At 44.0% G+C, this 15,153-nt stretch overlaps 1 protein-coding gene across 1 annotated transcript in view; it reads right to left on the bottom strand.

The window, feature by feature from the left end:
* The window catches only part of LOC115463719 (stimulated by retinoic acid gene 6 protein-like), a 393,767-nt gene extending 379,497 nt beyond the window's left edge, over positions 1-14,270 (bottom strand). The window contains exon 1 of the mRNA XM_030194443.1: positions 14,229-14,270. The gene's annotated coding sequence lies outside the window, so the exon portion shown is untranslated. The remainder of the gene's footprint in view (positions 1-14,228) is intronic.
* Between the last annotated feature and the right edge of the window lie 883 nt (positions 14,271-15,153).

Below are 15,153 nucleotides of genomic sequence, written 5' to 3'. Positions count from 1 at the left end.
CATCAGATGGGATCAGGAGTTTCATTATGCTTTATCCTCCAATATCCACTCATAACAAGAATGCTGCAAAAAGCAATCAGTGGCTCGGTTCATATGATCTTCATTGCTCCTTACTGGCCACACCAACCGTGGTTTCCGATACTATTTTCTCTCCTCCAGAGTCTACCAATCTGTCTACCAGTTGTACCAAACCTCATTACGCAAATCAACTGCAGCCTGTATCACCCAGATCTCCATTCCTTACACCTGACTGAGTGGCTTATCTGGAAGATGTAATGCGCTCCAATATATTCATCTTAGCAGTGCTTGCAGTTCTTATGGCGGCTCGCAAAGATTCTACAAAAATATCATATGCTTCCAAATGGCAATGATTTGTTCTGTGGTGATAAGTGGTAGTAGTAATCAGTGGTAGTAATCAGTGGTAATCAGTGGTAGTAATCAGAGGTTTTATAATCCATTTAAATGTTCCATATCGCAATTTTTGGATTACTTGTTACATCTTTCCAGTACAGGACTCTCATTTTCCTCAAAGTACATCTGGCAGCTTTGTCTAAGGGCTCTGGCGGTAACTGGGTAATGCGTGGCGCTATCCGATTGCCACCGAGTAAGTGCTGCACAAAAAAAAGGGGACCTATTTTCCCCAACTATGGGAAATGGCGCATGCCGGGGTGGGAACTATCACCGGCGTCTGCATTAGGCCAACAGTCGCTCCAGATTGGCTCACAGTAAGCCTGCGTTGGGTTTACCACCGCTTTGTAAAAGGTCCCCTACAGTAGCTTTTTAAAAAATGGGTGTTAAAGCAATACCACCTAATGTAACAGGAAAATTACCAATTTTAAGAAGACTTTGACAAGACTTTTTGAAAAGACTTTAACCAATCTATAATATGTATAGAAGGATGAGACATTAAATGAGATAGACAGCTATCCAAGAGACAAGAGGAAGAAGAAAGAACAAAAATTAGAACTCTTTTGATGCTATCTGAATCAGAAAAAGAAGCCCATACTCTGTCTGCCGGACAAACTAAAAGCTTCTTTTACTAAGCCGCGCTACCAATTCCTGTGCGGCTTAGTAATTGAATAGGAATTGAATGGGCTTCCTCATTTGCCACGCCAGAAATCACTAGTGCGGCTTAGTAGAAGAGGCCCTAAATTATTAGTAATACTAGTAAAAAAGGCCCGTTTCTGGCTGAAATGAAACGGGCGCTAGCAAGGTTTTGCGCGGAGTGTGTATGTTTGAGAGAGTGTCTGTGAGAGTGAGAATGTGCAAGTGTGTGTGTGCGACAGAGAGTGGGTGTGAGTGTGTCTGTGAGAGAGCGTGTGTGTATGTGAGAATGAGTGTGTGCGAGTGCGTATGTGAGACAGTGAGAGTCCTTCCCAGTCCCCCCTGTCAGCTGTCAGGACTGGGGGGACTGTGGACAGTCATGAAGGCAGCCCCTACCAAAATAATGAAAGCAAGACCATTTGTATAATAATCACTGCTTTCCAGAGAACAAAATGGAGCAAGTTCCCACATGCTATCTTTTGATTTCTGTATTCAGTAGCTGACAGGCTTGCTAGACTTACCTAGATTGTAAGCTCCTTTGAGCAGGGACTGGCCTTCTTTGTTAAACTGTACAGCGCTGCGTAACCCTAGTAGCACTCTAGAAATGTTAAGTAGTAGTAGTAGTAGTAGTAAGTGCCTGCAGCTGCAATACACTGAAAAGAAAGCAAGGAAACCTATGAGACGTAGATACGGCCGTCCCCTTGGCCTCTGACGCTCCTCCCTTCTTCTATTTGACTTGCCTCTGATAGATCCGTCATTCGGTGTGACGCTCTTCCCTTTTCCTGTTTCAGTTCCCTTTGATAGGTCAGAGCGGTGCAGCTATGACACTCCTCCCTTCTCTGATAGGCCAGGGTGGGGCAGAGATGTAGTGTGCTTAAAAATGGTTACAGAGCTTCGAACATACGAACTGTTGAAGCCCCAGAGTGTGCTTTAGAACGTTGAGGGTGCTTTTTATGTGCAGACTAGTAAAAAAGGCCCGTTTCTGACAGAAATGAAACGGGCGCTAGCATGGTTTTCCTCGGAGTGTGTATGTTTGACAGTGACTGTGTGTGTGTGAGAGAGAGAGATAGAATGAATATGTGTGTGTGTGAGAGAGAGAGAGAGAGAGAGAGAGAGAGAGAGAGAGAGAGAGAGAGACTGTCTCCTGTGTCCCCTGCCCGCCTTTCCAGCCACTCAGCGATTGTTCTATCTCCCCTGCTCCCCTTCCAGGCACCCAGCGATTCTCCTCTGTCCCCTTTCCCCCCTGTAGCCACCCAGCGATTCTCCTCGCTCCCCTGCCCCCACTCCAGCCGTGTGTGTGTGAGAGTGAGTATGTGGAAGACAGAGACAGTGAAAGTGTGTGTGTGTGTGTCTGTGTGAAAGTGTGACTGAGAGTGAGTTAAGAGAGAGAGTGAGAGTGTGTATATGTATTTGTGTGTGTGTATGTATGAGACAGAGAAAGTGTGTGTGGTGTGTGTGTGTGAGAGAGTGTGTATATGTGTGTGTGTGTGTGTGCGCGTGTCTGTGTGAAAGAGAATGTGCGAGGCTAGTGTCAAAATGAAGAGACAGCAGCAAAAGTTTGCATAGCAGAGCACAACCATTTGAGCCAGTTGTTACCTTATCTCCCCTGCCGTCCCCTCCATACCCAATGATTCTTTTTTTGTCTTCCATCCCCTCCGTGTCCCGTGTGTGTGTGTGTGTGTGTGAGAGAGAGAGAGATGGTAGTAGTCCCTGTGACAGTGGAGGGTCAGTTGCTCCTTATAGGCAGTTGAGAGTGAGAGAGAGTGAGAAAGAGTGTGCATGTGGTGTTTTTTTTCCTCCCCTCTCATCTCCTCCGTGTCCCTTGTGTGTGTGTGTCTGAATACAACGGTTTATTTTGTTTTTATTTCTCAAGTGTAGTGAGAATGTGTATATGTGTGTGTGTGTGTGTGTGTGAGAGAGAGAGAGAGAGAGAGTCAGAGAAAGTATGTGTGTGTGAGAGTGAGTGTGTTGAAGAGCGAGACAGTGAAAGTGTGTGTGTGTCTGTGTGAAAGAGAGACTGTGAGAGTGATTTAAGTGAAAGTGAGAGTGTGTATATGTATGTGTGTCTGTGAAAGAGAGTGTGCAAGGCTAGGGTTCAAAATGGGAAGACAGCAGCAAAATGTTCCATAGCAGAACACAACCATTTCTCACTTATAGGCAGTTAAGAGAGAGGGAGATAGTGAAAGGGAGTGTGTACTGATGGTTTTTTTTCCTCCCCTCTCATCTCCTTCTTGTCCCTTGTGTGTGTGTGTTCTAGAGAGAGTGAGAGAGAGGTTAGTTTGGATGTTAGAGATGCAGTGAGAGACAGCTGTGGGAGGGGGGGGGGGGTTGTATTTGAGGGAGTCTGCCACTCTCCTTGTTCTGTGTGCCACATGTGATGTTACTGAGGTGCAGCCAGGCATCAACTCCTTGTGAGAAACTTCTCTGACCTGCCTTCTGTGATGTGTGCTGCTGTTGATCGTATCTGTGGTCTCGGGACAGCCTGTCTGCTGACACCATCACCGAGCCTGTCTGCGTCGCTTGAGGGTTGAAAAGCAGCAGCAACAACAATGAAAAAGACTTGCCTCTCTCCTAGCCCGATCGTAGCTACTGTTTAGATTTTTTTTTTAATTGGTGGCTCGTGCCAGAAGGCAGATTAATGATCGTGTGAGGACATTTTCGTGCAGTTGCTAACAGTAAGAAGAAAGACGTATGGTGCCCTTGAGATGAATTAAGTGTATTGTTTTGCGATGTTGTCAGTGTTCAGGCTGCATTTTCACCTTTTCGTAGAAATCCTGAGTTTCATGAAAAGGAGATCAGGCTGACAGGCGGTCTCAGCGTCTTGTTCTTGAGGACATACCTTTGACACCTTTGCTGCATCAGCATGCAAGCGCTAGTTTTTTTGAGTGTTAGGGAACTTGTTTTAGTCATCTCACATTGGTCGTCTGTGCAGCTGCTCCTCCTCTCCCCTTTGACGTTGTTGGCTGTGCTTCTCCGGGGTTTTCTCCAGGGGCAGTGATGTAAGGAGAGAGGCTGAGCGGCTGCAGGGACCTGGCAGTCTGAGATGGTTCTGAACGGAGGTGCGTTGTATGAGTTGTTTTTCCTGTGGCCCCCCCCCCACCCGTCGTCGATGTTGGTGAATTGCTCCGCCTCCGCCCTCAACGTCATAACGTTTGACGCGAGGGCGGTGAATTGCTCCGCCTCCGCCCTCAACGTCATAACGTTTGACGCGAGGGCGGGGCCCAGAGACTGTGTTTTTCGAGGCTTCAGAGCTTCGAACATACGAACCTTGGCTTCAGTGACGTCAGAAGCCAATAGAACGTTGAGGGTGCGTTTTATAGGGAGCAGATGGGCGTGGCTGAGTACTGAGGGTGAGTAGTCCCAATAGTAGCCTAGCCTACCAGGAGGACAGGAGTTACTACTACTACTACTACTTAACATTTCTAGAGCGCTACTAGGGTTACGCAGCGCTGTACAATTTAACAAAGAGAGACAGTCCCTGCTCAAAGAGCTTACAATCTAATAGACAAGTGAACGGTCGGTCCGATCGGGGCAGTCAAATTGGGGCAGTCTGGATTCACTGAACGGTAAGGGTTAGGTGCCGAACGCAGCATTGAAGAGGTGGGCTTTAAGCAAAGACTTGAAGATGGGCAGGGAGGGGGCTTGGCGTAAGGGTTCAGGAAGGTTGTTCCAAGCATAGGGTGAGGCGAGGCAGAATGAGCGGAGCCTGGAGTTGGCGGTGGTGGAGAAGGGTACTGAGAGGAGGGATTTATCCTGTGAACGGAGGTTACGGGCGGGAACGTAAGGGGAGATGAGGGTAGAGAGGTAGTGAGGGGCAGCAGACTGAGTGCATTTGTAGGTAAGAAGGAGAAGCTTGAATTGAATGCGGTATCTGATCGGAAGCCAGTGGCTTCACTGCCACAGATGGAGTGAGCTTCAGAACTCTGAGGGGGGATTTTATTTATATAGATTAGCATTGTGAACAGTTGTTGCGTGACCCATAGCCTGGAGAAGGTGGCTCATACTGTTACAGTCACATGCTGTTTGGTTTCTGAAGTTTGCTGCTGCCGCTTGTTTCACCTTGTGCTGCACAACCATTGCTGCAGTGGGGAAAGTAAAACTGAACTATAGAAACCATTAATTTGTATAACTCCCATTGGAATCAAATAAATTGGTATAGTAAACAGTCCTGGTGTGACCAGCAGCCAGCAGGAAGTTGCTCATAGTGTTTGAGTCACATGGCATTTCATTGGTGAAATTAGCTGGTGGCACATGTTTGACATTCTTGAGCTGTAGCATTGCTGTAGTGAAAGAAATGAAATTCAATAATTAAAGAAAGCATTCATGTGCATAGGTGTGATTGGAAACAGAAAAAAACTGCCATAGTGAAGAGTCGTGGTGTGAGGTACAGCTTTGGCTTCTTGAGCTGTAGCATTGCTGTAGAGAAGAAACTAAAAAGAAACAATGAAAGAAACCATCTATGTGGATTAGTTACATAAAAATTACCAATCAACTCCCATATTGAACATGTTTAATGGTATTATAATTGCATTGTACATATAAGATAGTGTCCATTCAAATGGTGAATATGTAATATATCCCCATGGTATGGTTTTGATTTTTAAAGGGTTTTTTTTACACATATATAGCTGACAGAAAAGTTTCTTTTAATGTATGTAGTTGTGTTTAGTAACGTTATTATTGTTAACAGATGTATACTTTAGCAGACATCCATTTGTTTCAGTACTGGTAGTGGTGCTCAAAATGGCTGCCTATAACAGGGTTGAAAGTAATGGTGCAGGAAATAACAGCGAAGCAGCAAAGGTGTAGAAACAGAAATAAATGAGGGTAGAGGCGTGCAAGCAGATGAGCAGGTAAAGGTTCGTTTGTTGTTGTCGGTGGGCATTTTAGCAGTGCAATGATTAGTAGACGGTGAAACGTATTATGAAAATGGCGGGTGAAATACCGGGAATGAGTGCAGATGAGTAGAAGCAGAGGAAAGCAGTATATTTGTTTGTTGGACGCTTTATTCTGAATTGCGGACACAGAAAGCAGCAAGAGGGTGAAGCAGAGGGGGAATTGCGGTCAGAGAAAAGATCAAGAAGTTGGTAATACGTTGTTTTATTTTTTGAAAAGTAACTCCGTGTAGATGAGTAGAAGCAGAGGAAAGCAGTATTTTCGTTCGGAGGACGCTTTATTCTGGGTACTAATGTTCCGGCATAGCAGAGGGGGAATTGCGGACACAGAAAGCAGCAAGAAGTAGAGGGTGAATTGCGGACAGAGAAAATAATGTTCCGGCATAGCAGAGGGGGAATTGCGGACACAGAAAACAGGAAGAAGTTGGTAATATATTTTTGATAAATAAGTTTGCGTTACCTTTATTCCAACAAAGTAAAGGAAAGCCATTATTCCAATAAAGTAAAGGAAAGCAATGTTGTTTTTCCAGCGTTGTTGGGCTCATGTTACCCAGAGAAGGAGTGACCCCTTTTACGTTTAATGCTCCTCCTTTGTTGTGTAGCAGTTGGCTGTGATAGGTCCATCATCCGTCGTTGCATTCCGTTGCTTGGCAACGATGGAGGCGCACGTATAGAGTGAGCCGTTCGCGTGTTAGGTCCGCCCCTTCTTTTCTTTGAGTTGTTTGATAGGTGCATGGGAACGATGGAGGCGCACGTATTGAGTGAGCCGTAGGTCCGCCCCTTCTTTTGTTTGATAGGTGCATGACGCGTGATTGCATTCCGTTGCATGGCAACGGCGACTGACGCCTTCGCCTCAGACGCTCCTCCCTTGTTGTATTCCTATTGGTGTGACGCTCATCCGTGTGTGTTGCAGCTGTGACGCTCGTTTCAGATCATGGCGGCGCACAGATGTACTGTGGTTAAAAGTGGTTACAGAGCTTCGAACATACGAACTTTTGAAGCCTCAAAGTGTGGTTCAGAACGTTCATGGTGCTTTTTATGTCCAGTTGGGGCGTGGCGTAGGTCGCAGATGGGGCGTGGCTGAGGGCGGTGGTGAGTAGTCCGAATAGCCAGGAGGACTACAGCAGTTCAGGACTTCACTGCCACAGTTGGAGGGAGCTTCAGAACGTTCAAGGTGGGATTTATTTATATAGATAGGGCGTGGCCTACGGCCCAGATGGGCGTGGCTGAGACTTAGGGTGAGTAGTCCGAATAGCCTAGCCTACCAGGACAGGAGTTCAGGACAGATGGAGTGAGCTTCAGAACGTCTGAGGGGGGATTTTATTTATATAGATGAGGAATGAATAATGTTATCAAGGTTCAAATCTTGGCTATTTTTTTTTTCAGAAAAGTAACTAGCAAAGTAAGGCATCAGCTGATAATGATCCTGATTATTGGAATGAGAAGAAGTAGAGGTTAAATTCCTAAATATCCCAAAAGCTTGTTTTGATCTAAAACAGAGCTATTTGAGTAGCATAATAAGATATCTTAGCAACAAGAATAGCTTGCTTGTATTGTTTAATAGCTATTTTCAATTTGGATTTTATGTCAAGGTTCCAATTGATGACAGAATCTTTTTAACTCTGATAGACCCTGTGTATACCATGGAGCTTGATGTTTATTAGACTTGGGAGGCATATTTTCAAAGCATAAGATGTGGAGGAGTGGCCTAGTGGTTAGAGCACCAGTCTTGCAATCCAGAGGTGGCCGGTTCAAATCTCACTGCTGCTCCTTGTGATCTTGGGCAAGTCACTTAACCCTCCATTGCCTCAGGTACAAACTTAGATTGTGAGCCCTCCTGGGACAGAGAAATATCCAGTGTATCTGAATGTAACTCACCTTGAGCTACTACTGAAAAAAGGTGTGAGCTCTAAATAAATAAAATAAATAAGAGTATCCATACCGGGTCAGACCAATGGTCCATCTAGCCCAGTATCCTGTTTTCCAAACAGGTCCTCCAGGAATTTGTCCAAACCTCTTTTAAACACAGATATGCTAACCACTGTTACTACATCCCCAGGCAAATAGTTCCAGAGCTTATCTAGTCGTTGAGTGAAAACATATTTCCTCCTATTTGTTTTAAAAGTATTTCCGTGTAACTTCCTCGAGTGTCTCCTAGTCTTTGTACTTTTGGAATGAGTGAAAAATCGATTTACTTCTACTCGTTCTACACCACTCATGATTTTGTAGACCTGAATCATATCATCTCCTCTCATCCGTCTCTTTTCCAAGCTGAAGAGCCGTAACCTCTTTAGCCTTTCCTCATATGAAAGTTCCATCCCCTTTATCATTTCGGTCGCTCTTCTTTGAACCTTTTCTAATTCCACTATATCCTTCTTGAGATATGGCGACCAGAACTGAACACAGCACTCAAGGTGCGATCGCAACATGGAATGATACAAAGGCATTATAGTATTTTCGGTCTTATTCACAATCCCATTCCTAATAAAAACTAGCATCCTGTTTGCTTTTTTGGCTGCCACCACACACCTAGATCGTTTTCTTGAGTGCTGACCCCCAAGGTGGACCCTAGCATCAGGTAACTATGATTCAGATTATTCTTTCCAATGAGCATCACCTTTCATTTTTATTATTATTAACATTTGTAAAGCGCTACCAGACGCACGCAGCGCTGAACACCTGACATAGAGAGACAGTCCCTGCTCAATAGAGCTTACAATCTAAAAATAATACAGACAGATAAGACAATTAAGGGCGAGGGGAAGTACTGGGTGAGAAGGAACAAGGGGAGGCAATTGAGTAGTAGCTAGGAGCCAAAAGCAGTGGTGAAAAGGTGGATTTTCAGCATAGATTTGAAAACAGGTAGAGATGGAGCTACAATAAATTTCATCTGCCATAATGGAACAAAATTTTCCAATTTCCTAAGGTCTTCCTGCCACATTTCACAGTCCGCTCATGTTTTAACAACCTTGAATAGTTTTGTATCATCTGTAAATTTAATCACCTCACTCGTCATTCCGATTTCTATATAATTTATAAATATGTTAAATAGCACCAGTCCCAATACAGATCCCTGTGGCACTCCACTGTTTACCCTCCTCCATTGAGAGAAATAACCATTTAACCCTACCCTCTGTTTTCCATTCAATAACCAATTCCTGATCCACACTAGAACCTTGCCTCTTATCCCATTAATTTTCTCAGGAGTCTCTCATGAGGAACTTTATCAAAAGCTTTCTGATAATCTAGATACACTACATCAACCAGCTCACCTTTATCCACGTTTCTTTACACCTTCAAAGAAATGAAGCAAATTGGTGAGGCAAGACTTTCTTTGGCTGAACCCATGCTGACTGTCTCATTAAATCATGTTTGTCTACATGTTCTGTAATTTTATTCTTTATAAGATAGTTTCCACTATTTTGCCTGGCAACGAAGTCTGGCTAACCGGTCTGTAATTTCCCGGATCACCCCTAGAACCCTTTTTAAAAATCAGCATCACATTGGCCACCCTCCAATCTTCAGGTACTACGGACGACAGGCTACATATTACTAACAACAGATCAGCAATTTCATGCTTGAGTTCCTTCAGTACTCTTGGATGTATGCCATCCAGTCCAGATGGCTTACTACTCTTTAATTTGTCAAATTGGTTCAGTACATCTTCCAGGTTCACCAAGAATTCTTTCAATTCCTCTACATCTTCACCCTTGAAAACCATTTCTGGTACAGGCAGATCTCTTATATCTTCTTCCGTAAAGACAGAAGTAAAGAATTTATTCAGTTTTTCCACTATGGCCTTATCATCCCTGAGCGCCCCTTTTGCTCCTTCGTGATCTAACAGTCCCATGGAATCTCTCGTAGTATTTCTACATCTCATGTACATGAAAAAGTTGTTACTGTGAGTTTTAGCCTCTGTGGAAGTTTCTCTTCATATTCTCTTTTAGCTTTCTTTATTAATGCTTTGCATCTGACTCGCCAATGTTTATGCTGCTTCATATTTTCTTCATTTGGATCCTTTTTCCATTCTTTGAAGGACAATCTTTTGGCTATAATAGCCTCTTTACTTCACCTTATAACCATGCTGGCTGACGTTTTCTCCTCTTCCCACCTTTGCAAATACATGGAATGCATCTAGACTGGGCTTCCAAAATGGTATTTTGGAATAACATCCACGTCTGATTTAGTGCCCTAACCTTAGCAGCCAATACTTTAGGCTTCTTTTTAAACATTCTCCTCATTTTATTATAGCTGTCCTTTTGAAAATTAAATGCAGCTACCTAGATTTCCTTTGCGGGATCATCCCAAATAGTAACTCAAACTTGATCATTTTATGATCACTGTTTCCCAGGGGACTCAACACCACCACCTCTCGCATTACACCCTGCACGCCACCAAAGACCAGATCCAAAATGGCTCCCGCTCTCATCGGTTCCTGAACCAGTTGCTCCAAGGGGAAGCCATTTTTGAGAGGTGGCGGTGTTGGGTCCTCTGGGAAAGTGATCATAACATGATCACTTAGGGCCCTGTTTACTAAGCTATGCTGTAGGTGCGCAAAGTTTTTAGCGCATGCTAATGCTAGAGACACACATAGCCTACAGCACAGCTTAGTAAACATGTCTCATAGTAACCTATGGGACTTTGTAAGTCTAAGAACCCTGTTTACTAAGCTGTGCTGTAGGCGTGCTGTTTTTAGCGTGAGCTAAAAATTAGTGCACACTAACATTAGAGACACCCATAAGAATATATGGGTGTCTCTAGCATTAGCGCATGCTAATTTTTAGCATGTGCTAAAAATGCTAGTGCGCCTTTGTAAACAGGGCCCTATGTAACTTTGTGAGTCCAAGTGCTTTGAAAATTAGCCCCTTAGTTTTTACAACCAGTGGTGCAAGAATATCGATGGCTGAAAAAATTACATCACGGCAATTAGAAACAGAGCTCATGGGATTAAGACATTCACAGTCTAGTTGTAAGATAACAGCTTTCCAGAAAATGTTTGGATCTTTTTCCTTGTTTTTTTTTTTTTTAACAGAATGTGTTTGATTATAACCTAAGGAACATGTGAATTCTGAGAAAAAAATGATCAGACCATAAAACTTGCTTCTACATAATGTCTGTAACACTTGGCTGGTATAAAGAACCCAAACTGCTAGGAAATCTACAGTATGACCCATCTCATCATGGGCTGGCTGAAAAGAACATATATCTAAGGATATAGTATTTAGAATTGATAACAATCCTAAAACATCAGCGTCATCACTGTTTTCTAAATGCAGGTTAATGTATCCAAGTATCAGAAAATAATTAAAACATAAAGACTGTTGAAATAAAAAAAAAAAATCTGTGAATACAGCTTGCCCATTTTTTCAGTTGCCTAGTGGCCAATATACAAGAATAAAACCAAATGCACCTGAAAAATATGAATCTACTAATTTGCATGACATCATTTCCAGAGCTGGGACAACAAGAGTCAACCAGGGGTACATTTTATAAATAAAAGCAAGACCACCACCCTTCTTGTCTGATCTGGAACAGGAAAGGGCCCTATAGCTAGGAGGGCAAAACTCAGACATAAAAAGAATCATTATCCATAGTCCAGGTCTCAGTTGTAAATAAAAACCCAACCTTATAAGATCCTTTAAGAGAAAACAGTTGTTACAGTCTGATCTTGTATTAAAATACAGATATAAAACAAGGAGATGGGAAGAATCTTCTGATGAGCTTTCTTTAAAGGAAATACATTTCTAATATTAGGAGTCGTCTAGTGTTTTGAGCACAAGTCTTCCTACTGCTGCTCCTTGTGTTCTTGGGCAAGTCACTTAACCCTCAATTGCCTTAGGTACAAAATTAGATTGTGAAGGAAATACATTTCTAATATTTGGAGTGGAGGAGTCTAGTAGTTAGAGCACAAGTCTTCCTACTGCTGCTCCTTGTGTTCTAGGGCCGTTGCCTTAGGTACAAAATTAGATTGCGAGCCCTCCAGGGACAGAGAAATACATACCCAGTGTGTCTAGAAGCAATTCACCTTGAACTACTACTGAAAAAGGTGTGAGCAAAATCCATAAATAACATTTAATCTTAGATCTAGATATCTTTCTGGGTTTGAAGAGATGATTGCCTATAATAACTTACATGGCTTAGACTAAGAAAAGGAGTAATCATCCACCCATCTATCAGCACTGTCTTTATATATGTTCTGTATGAAGTTATTTGCCCCTACTTTTCCAAACACGCATAATATAAGCCAACGCATACTGGCGCTACAAGCCTAACATACGATTAAAAATTAAAAGATTAAGAACACTAAAACTAGATGGCGGCCTAAGCGTTTGAGGACTAGCCACGGTGAATTTGCTGAGAGCCTTGTTTTTTCTTCTTACCTATCTTCTCATTGAAAATGCCTCACACTAAAAGGAAGGGGATAGTAAAGAGCCAGACGCCAACGGCTCGAACTTCCTCCCCACTTCAGCAAACACTGGACCGGTTCACAACGCTCCTCCCTGCTGTAAAGGCGAGCGACGCCGATTTGGGGGCCGTTGGAGGAGCTCCGGCCCCCTCGGATTTAGAAATATCACTTTCGCCGCCAGATAATCGACCTCCGCATCCAGCGATTACGGGGCAGGGAGAGGAGGAAGAGTCTGCTACGGAAGTCGTTTCAGACCAAACCTCGGTTGGCGCTAACCCTCCCCTGTACGTCGAAGCAACAACTTTGGAGGGGAATCCTCCAGCGGAGATAAGTCTACAGGCGATATGGAGAATGCTGCAGGCTTTGAATCAGACACTTACAAAATCTGCCCGAGATACTTCTCAATTAGTAAGTAAAATTGACTCTTTGACCAACTCTTTAGAAAAAACTAAACAAGAAGCGACGTTACAAACTGAGGTATTCCAGCAGGAAGTAAAAACATTAAAAGCAGTGACTGAATCCCTAGTAACGGACAAAATGGTGATACATAGAAAAATTGAACAATTTGAAAATTTCAATAGAAGACTTAATCTTAGAATATTAAATTTTCCTTGGACTCAGGAATTGAGTCCTACTGAGCTCTTTAAGAAGTATTTAAAAGAAATTCTACTGTACCCCGACTCAGCTATTCCTCCCTTAAATAGAGTATACTATTTACCAAGTTCTTTACCAGCTGAGCCGGGAGATAGTGGTAAGAAAAATAATTTGGATAAACCCTTGGATCTTCAGGCACACTTGGATATTTCATTAATTTTGGAGACATCTATATCTGACATTGAGCAACGTAGAACTCTTTTAATATCGTTTGTCTTTGAACAGGACTTGAACGCTGTACTGAAGTTATACTTTAAAAATGCCTTGAAAATGTTTTGTGGTCAGAGAGTGTGGATATACCCGGATGTCTGTAAAACAACTCAAAACAGGAGAAAGAAATTTTTATTGTATAGAGAAGAGACCCGAGCTCTGGGGGCAACATACTTATTGGCTTACCCATGTAGGTGTCTGATTAAATATTTAGGCGTAAAATATACTTTTTTTGAACCGGAACATCTTAAAGCATTCTTGGAGATGAAAAAACTAGTTAATAAACCTGTAGAGTAATCGATATCATTCAAGTATTAAACTAAGGGGGATAAGGCCAGGCCATATATGCATATTTCTTTTTTCTTTCTTGTTTAAAATCTCCTATTATTTAAATCACTTCCCCCTCAAGGTAGAATTGTGGTCTAATTAAATTGTATAGCTTGCTCTTTTTCTTACTGTAAGTAATGCTGTAATTACTTTTGTTTCTGACCAAGTTGTACAGTGTATTACATACTGCATGTTCCGCATGTAAAAAATTTAAATGATAAATAAAAAAAAAAAAAAAAAAAAAAACACTAAAACTATAGTCTACTAAATTTTCAAAGTTGCCCACAAAGGAGCCACGCCTCAAAAGCAGCGCACTTAGGTGCTGAAAAAGTTGGGTTGGTACTGATGGCGCTAATGAAATGGGCGGGGCTAATGGCACACCAAGCTTCCCATCCCCTAAACACACAACAAGGTATCAGTATCTAATTGCAAAGTTCCGATGCGGCTAATCTGATAGCATCTCCCACTGACTGAACCCCATCCTAGGCAGCACAAGTACGATCTTAACGGCAAAAGTTCCGATAGCGCTGAGAAATAAAAATACACAGGAGAGAGTCTCTGAGAGCGTCTCCCGGACCCCATCCTGGCCAGAAGCCCATCTTGTCGCCCTTCCATTCGAAACTCCGTGTAAGATCGGTGCCTCATGCATTAATGCAAGTGAATTTATTCAGGGCCGCATCGCGCCTGCTTACTTGTCTCCTACTCCGCTGCACAGGTGATTCTTGCTGCAGTGCCGCACCCAGGGTTGCCAGGTGGAAAATTTTTTGCCAGCCCAATCCAGCCCCAAAACCAGCCCAAAACCCGCCCAAACACAAACCCCGCCCCTAACACCCCCACCCCCGCGTCATCACCCCGCCCCCGCCGTCATCAACCCAGCCCCCGCCGTCACCGGCCCCGCCTCCCCGTCATCGGCCCCGCCTCCCACGTCACCGGCCCCGCCTCCCCGTCATCGGCCCCGCCTCCCACGTCACCGGCCCCGCCTCCCCGTCATCGGCCCCGCCTCCCACGTCACCGGCCCCGCCTCCCACGTCACTAACCCCGCCCAAAACGTCACTAACCCCGCCCAAAAAAACGTCACTAACCCCGCCCCCCCGCGGCCGAAAAAACCGCCCTGAAGCCCAAAAACAGCCCAAAAAAACCGCAACCCGCCGCGGGCAAAAATTTCCCGCGGCGGGTCGCGGAAAACCGCCCAATTGGGCGGTAAAACCGCCCACCTGGCAACACTGGCCGCACCGCGTCGCGTCCAAACTAGAAAGCTGGAGTTCGCACAAAAGGGGCGGGAGCCTCAGCCGGGAGGACTCAAGAAGGAATCTTCTTGGAAGGACCTGTGACCTTCAGGAGGAGAGAGCAATCAGCCAACTGAAGCACACTGGGGCGGGGCCCTGGGGAAAACATTGCCCCCCCCCCCCCGGGCGGCCCTTAACCACTCGCCTCCACCTACCCTCCTCTCTTCCTTCCCGTTCACATTAATTGATTTGATTACTTTATTTATTTATTTTTGTCTATTAGATTGTAAGCTCTTTGAGCAGGGACTGTCTTTCTTCTATGTTTGTGCAGCGCTGCGTACGCCTTGTAGCGCTATAGAAATGCTAAATAGTAGTAGTAGTAGTAGTAGTA

This window comes from Microcaecilia unicolor, chromosome 2 (assembly GCF_901765095.1).
Source record: "Microcaecilia unicolor chromosome 2, aMicUni1.1, whole genome shotgun sequence".
Classification (NCBI taxonomy): Eukaryota; Metazoa; Chordata; class Amphibia; order Gymnophiona; family Siphonopidae; genus Microcaecilia; species Microcaecilia unicolor.
The sequence above is the reverse complement of the archived record's forward strand: the minus strand, read 5'-3'. Positions and strand labels throughout refer to the sequence as shown.